The sequence below is a fragment of the Mus caroli genome, chromosome 2 (assembly GCF_900094665.2).
Source record: "Mus caroli chromosome 2, CAROLI_EIJ_v1.1, whole genome shotgun sequence".
In the NCBI taxonomy this organism is placed as follows: Eukaryota; Metazoa; Chordata; class Mammalia; order Rodentia; family Muridae; genus Mus; species Mus caroli.
Window position 1 is genome coordinate 3033199 of NC_034571.1, and position 7154 is coordinate 3040352.

Below are 7154 nucleotides of genomic sequence, written 5' to 3' on the forward strand. Positions count from 1 at the left end.
ACACACACACACACACACACACACACACACACACACACATACACACACAAAACCATAAACATACACTCACTCACATACATACGAAAAAATGATGTTTAAATATTTTTAAAGAGAAAAAAAAAAAAAGAGGAAACTCTGTGTTTAAAGCTCCCAGGATCTGTCCTGAAGCTGAGCAGAGCAAGCCTTGCCTTTGAACTCAGCCTCCTGAAGCTGAGCAGAGCAAGCCTTGCCTTTGAACTCAGCCTCCTGAAGCTGAACAGAGCAAGCCTTGCCTTTGAACTCCTCAGCCTCCTGAAGCTGAGCAGAGCAAGCCTTGCCTTTGAACTCCTCAGCCTCCTGAAGCTGAGCAGAGCAAGCCTTGCCTTTGAACTCAGCCTCCTGAAGCTGAGCAGAGCAAGCCTTGCCTTTGAACTCAGCCTCTTGATGCTGGCCCGGGAGAGCCGCTGGGTCTGTTGTAAAGCCTGGGTTAGAGGCTCTCTGATGATTTCCTGCTTCAAAGATACCAAATCACTCTGCCTGAAAACTCAGGAAATAGTTGTGCTGTCAACCAATTTACCCCTCTCCAGGTGTAATGATCACGGGCCCAGAGTCTGGAGCCAGATGGCCTGGCCCTGGGGATGCCCGCCATAACCTCCCCCTGGGCTACTTGTAGAGTTGTCTAACTACACTGTGCTTGAGTTTCCTCCTAGAAAAGAGTTCATACTTCATAAAATTAAGTGACTACAAAAACACCTCAGAGCAGTCTCCAACACGGAGACTCCTGCCTCTACATGTGACCCTTTGCCATAGCTGTTGGGTCACCCTATTCAATTATTGTTTCTTTCAAGTTCCATTTTTGTCCCTCCCCACACTGCCTATTCTTGCACATTTAGCCCATGCTCATCCATTTCCAGACATATGTGAATGCAGATGGTGCCTAATTTACACTGGTTTATTTTTCTAATTTTTCAACCTTATGAGATGGGACATTTCCCTCATGCAGACATTTGGGGTTTGTTTTTACTGTAGTAATCAATATGCCGCTTGAGGTTGCCAGGCATTGTGGCACACACCGTTAATACCAGCTCTTGGGAAACAGAGGAAAGTGGATTTCTGTAAGTTCAAGGCCAGAGTGGTCTATATAGTGAGACTGAAGAAGAAGAAGAAGAAGAAGAAGAAGAAGAAGAAGAAGAAGAAGAAGAAGAAGAAGAAGAAGAAGAAGAAGAAGAAGAAGAAGAAGAAGAAGAAGAAGAAGAAGAAGAAGAAGAGGAAGAGGAAGAAGAAGAGGAAGAGGAGGAGGAGGAGGAGGAGGAGGAGAGAAGAAAGGAAGGAAGGAAGGAAGGAAGGAAGAAAAGAAAGAAAGAAAGAAAGAAAGAAAGAAAGAAAGAAAGAAAGAAAGAAAGAAAGGAAGGAGACAAAGAGAAAGAGAAAACATCATTTGAGATTGCCAATACTTCAGTATAAAATAGACGTATGAGAGATGATTTTTGCCCTACTAGAAGATAACATAAGTGCTCTGAGTGAAGCTACTGTGTGTGGGAGGCCTAGGTTATGATATGCCACAGACAGCTGTACTTAACACATCTTTTTATTAAAATATTTTCAGTCTTTAATTTGCTTTTGTGTGTGTGTGTGTGTGTGTGTGTGTGTATGTATGTATGTATGTATGTATATAGGCAAAGGAACATCTATATATCACTTCTGTTGTCTTATGTTTGGTGAATTTTTATAAAATTATATTGTATTATATGTCTTGTATCTATGCTTGTTATCATTGGCTTTTATCACTAAGACTCTGTACTGGCTAGTTTTGTGTCAACTTGACACAGGCTGGAGTTATCACAGAGAAAGGAGCTTCAGTTGAGGAAATGCCTCCATGAGAACCAACTGTAAGGCATTTTCTCAATTAGTGATCAAAGGGGAAAGGCCCCTTGTGGGTGGGACCATCTCTGGACTGGTAATCTTGGTTCTATAAGAGAGCAAGCTGAGCAAGCCAGGGGAAGCAAGCCAGTAAAGAACATCCCTCCATGGCCTCTACATCAGCTCCTGTTCCCTGACCTACTTGAGTTCCAGTCCTGACTTCTTTCAGTCAGTGATGAACAGCAATGTGGAAATGTAAGCCAAATAAACCCTTTCCTCCCCAACTGCTTCTTGGTCATGATGTTTGTGCAGGAATAGAAACCCTGACTAAACTAGACTTTATAATAAGTCTAGTCCATTCCATTGTGTGTCAATACCACAATTTAATGACCTGTACCCCTGCTGATGGGTGCTCAGGTAATTCTGAATTATTTGGTACCTGTTGGGGGTTGGTTCCAATGCTTTGAATTAATCTTGCCCCCAAAATCTGGAATCTGCATGCCCAAATACTGAAGGTACTTGCCCCCAATTGGTATTTGATCAATCAATAAAGAGCCAATGGCCAATGCTGGGCAGGTAGACTGGGGTGGGATCTTTAGATTTACATGGGCTAGGAACTGAGAGAAAGGAAAGAGAATTGCCGTGACTCCAGGGAGAAGGATGGGATGCAGGAGCTGTAGGAGAGAAAGCCAACCAGTCATGTGAGAATTCGGGTCAATGGGCACTGGCCACTTCCCCGACTGGGCCTGGAGTAGCCGGGGAAGGTTTAGGAGTGCCCAGCCTTTGAGCTAGTCATAGCATGTCAAAAACAAGCTGGTGTGTGTGTGTGTGTGTGTCTTTCATTCTTGGATCCAAAGAGCTCCTGGGCAGGTGGCTGGGAGCCTGACCCTCTGGAAGCCAAATTGGTGTAGCTAAACTACCTTTACAGGTACCCTAGACTGAACTACAGTGAATATTCCTTACAGGCCCTCTAACACAGATAGGAAGTTTTTCAGGCAATCCTTTTGTCCTTGTGTTTAGTAGTCAGCCATTATCTCTCCCTTTGTCCTTCTAAAACATTTAGTGACTAAGTCAGTGCTGTCCTGCAGCTAGCTGTGGAGGTTAAGACCTGACATCAGTTCGGTGTTGTTTCATAAACCATCAACTTATTGTATGACTGTTGCTTCAGGACATGGAATGGGGCAGCTCTGTAGAATAAACACATAGCTTTGTCCCTGATCCATTGCTTCCCATACGGGTGCAGGGATCAGGGACACCTGTGTTGAGGAGCCTTCTGGATGCCACCCTAGTGCCATCAACTGCAATTCATCAAGGAGCCCTGTATGCATGCTGTCATTCAACACAATTAAACCTTACTGTGTAATGACAATAAAATAAAGACGTGGAGGGGATGGTCTGTGCCTCCTGGCAGAGAAGGGTGTATTGAGTCTCATGTGGAAAGGGGGAATTTAAAAACTATGGTGGCTTCTAATGGTAAGGATTAAAATACTGAGCTTCAGCTGACCTCCTGAAGTCCAGAAGAAATAGAGTCTCAAAGGAATCAGCTGACACCAAATCAAGGCTGGGGACCTGAGCCAGAAGTACCAAGCAGTGCACTGTAGACTGATAGTTTTAGGAAGTGTAGGGCCAGACAGCCTGGTGTTTAAGAAGAACCTGGTTCAAATGTGGAGCTGTGAGAGATGAGGGCCACTGCTCAGCTCAAATGGAGTTCCCTTCTTCCAGTAACTGGAATATAAATACAAGCCAATAGGACACTGGATGATAGACTATCTTCACTATGAAGAGCACGGGACAGTTTGCACATGGGCCAAGTCTAGGGTTGAGACCAACAGACTGAAGGGAGGTGATGGTGAACTCTGTGCAAAGGCTTGTCTTAAGCTGCATTGTGCAACTTACCAGGACTAGGGTAGAGGCAGTATCATCCATTCAGAATACATCATATCATCCAGGGACCTGTCTAGTGTATGAAGCCTTTCTCCAGTCAGCTAAGACTAGAGCACTATGAGTCTGCAGAGATCTAACTTGGTGCATTAACTCTGGGGTGTGCAAACTTTCAAGCATCAGACTGTATTTGCAGTTGATGAAAAAGGAGACAGAAATTCAAGATCCTGGACCAGAGTCTTCAGAAGACACCAGCCTTTCCTCTCCTGCTGTGATGATGCCAGAAAGCAACCCCCAAGAAGTAGTACTCTGGGCCAATACTCGGGGTCAGTACTTGGGGTCAGTACTTGGGGTCATTACTCAGGAGCTTTCTGTTTTCTCCAAACTCACCTACCCAGCCTGGGCATTGCAAATGAGTGGGCCTGCTATCTATGGGCTAGAAACAGGTTCAGACACCACCAGCTTGCTCTTCACCATCAGTCTGCTCCATTGTGTTAGTTACTTATCTATTTGTGACCTGACAGGAAGCTAGTGAAGGGAGGAAGGGTTAGCTCTGGCTCATGCTTGTAAGGAGGACACAATCCATCATGGTGCAAAAGGCCTGGTGGCAGGAGCAAAAGGCGGTTGTGTCCTACCATTTCAAATACAGATAGGTTTACTATTTTAAATGATCTGGAAACCTTTTGTTACTTCAGGGAGACCCAATTCTGGCCATAGTCACTTTTATCTCTTAGTCCCTCTCCCTTTACTCCCATGGTGCAACCATGTGGCTTCCGGCCATGTCAAATTGCATCTCATTCTTGCACTTTAGACTTGAAGATGAAGTCCCATCTGCTGCATTGGCTCTGCGTCTTCTGGGACACAGCTGACACTTCTTCACAAACAAGGACTTCCAGGAGGTGAGAGATGAAGCCACACAGTTCTTCCTGCATCCAGCCCCTCCCCTGGGAATGTTTAGAACTTGGCTCTTGGTCAAACAATTCCCTATCAACTGTTTGCCAGAGTTCTGAGGGTCGTGGCCATGTGATTAATTTGTAACAGCCTGAAGTGGAAATTTCTGGTTTCTTTGGAGACTCAGTTGCATCATGTAATGTTTTTCTGAAAGCTGTCTTAGGACAGGATAAGTTGCTGAGAACAGACACGTGGTGTTTTCTGGACGCTGTCGTCTTGTGAAAGGGCATGTGATGTTTTGCTGGAGTGGACGCTTGAGAGGACTCTTGCTGTTTAAAAAGGATATAAATATAACCAACCCTACAGGGAGTGAGAAGAAGCTCTGGCATTGGTTCACCTTGCAATGCTTTGCTGGTCTTTGCTGATCATCTCTTGTTAGGTCTTCATAGAGAGAAATGCACCAGAGAACTTCTTGTGGTTTCTTCTTCCAGCTGATTTTTGTCGCTTCTGTGGATGACTTGTGCCAATTTGGCAGAGTCTCAAGGTTTCTTCTGGATTGAGCTGCCACTACTAATTCGTGTTTGGTGTTTTGGACTAGACTACTGATATCCTGGTAATGAAGATTGGAATCGCCCCAGAGAACTACTTCTAAACAGGTCCACACTCCCTTGTTTTATAACCATCTTTCTCCCCTACGTTTGCTTGGTGGGTTAGAAGGGAGGTTGAAGAGTTTAAAAACCCTTATTAAAGTAGGTTTGAAATATCTAAGCCCATGTAAGTCTTGTAGGTCAATGGTCAGAGCTAGTACATCTGGTCCCCAGTTCACATATGACCTTGGTGAGTTCACCTCTCTGAGCTTTTTCCCATCAGAAAATTGGAGCATTTTATCTTTCTTTCTTTCTTTTTTTTTGGAGAGTTGTTTTAAGGATTAAATTAAGTAGTGTATGAATGGAACTGCTACATGTAATGATACACACCCTTCCCCTGATAGATACCAGCTACTCAGGAAGCTGAGGCAAAAAGATTCAAGTGTGAGGCCAGCCTGGCAGGTCTTTCTCAAGAGAAAAAAAAATTAAGACAGTTCTAGCTGTCCTGGAATTACTATTAGGCTATCCTCGAACTAACAGAGATCCACCTGCCTCTGCCTCCCAAGTGCTAAGATTAAAGGCCTGCGCCACCACACCTTGCTTCAAAAGAAAAACTTTGAAGGGCTTGGAAAAGCCATATTCAGAAGTTCAAGGTCATCCTTGACCTTCTACATAGTGAATTCTAGGCCAGTCTGAGCTATGTAAGAGACTATCTCAAAACAACAGTGATTGAAAATGTAGCTGGGTGATAGAGTGCTTGCACAGCATAAGGCCCCACCACAAAAATATATACATACATACATAAGCTACACACACATATGCACACATACATGGACTGACAGACAGACACACACAAAGAAATGCACACAGACATGGGACAGACAGACACACATGTGCACACATACATACAGACACACATGGACAGACAATGAGATACACACAGACATGGACAGACAAAGAGACAAACACACACAGACATGGACAGACAAACACACACACACACACACACACATGAGAACCATTTCTCTGGACAAAGGCCAGGTGGAAGATGGGCATTGATTATCATATCAATCTAACTCATAGAGAAATATTTTTAAGATTTTAGAAGAATAGCCCAGTCTGGCTATATTTAGCATAGTTATTTTTCTGGGACATAAGGAGCTTGGTTGAGATAGGATCTAGAAGGAAAGAGCAACATTTTTTCCAACCAGCAAGATGTAATGTGAATTCCCACTTCATCAAGAGAAGCCTTGATGGAAATTCTGGGGTGGGATAGGGAAAGGTTCCTTATGTAACTATTTCTGAAAATTAGTTGTGTCTTTGGGGGAATGTGTTTGTGCCCATCACTGTGTTTAACCTTCACTGTGAATTGGGAAAACCTAAGAAGTTGAAAAAAAAAAAGAAAAGAGAAAAAAGAAAAGGCTGTTGTCTTAGGGTTTCTATTCCTGCACAAACATCATGACCAAGAAGCAAGTTGGGGAGGAAAGGGTTTATTCAGCTTATACTTCCACATTGCTGTTCATCACCAAAGGAAGTCAGGACTGGAACTCAAGCAGGTCGTCAGGAAGCAGGAGCTGATGCAGAGGCCATGGAGGGATGTTACTTACTGGCTTGCTTCTCCTGGCTTGCTCAGCCTGCTCTCTTATAGAACCCAAGACTACCAGCCCAGAGATGGTCCCACCCACAAGGGGACCTCCCCTTACAGCTGGATCTCGTGGAGGCATTTCCCCAACTGAAGCTCCTTTCTCTGTGATAACTCCAGCTGTGTCAAGTTGACACAAAACTAGCCAGTACAGGCTGTCCACAAGCTAGTCTTTTGTTGTTTTGGAGGGAGATGTGAAATCAGAGTTTAAGAACAACCCTGGACGATTGCACTGAATACTTAGGGTGGTGACTGCTTGATTTATGGGTTATACCAACCATTTCATGTCATTAATAAGTCATCCAACAAACACT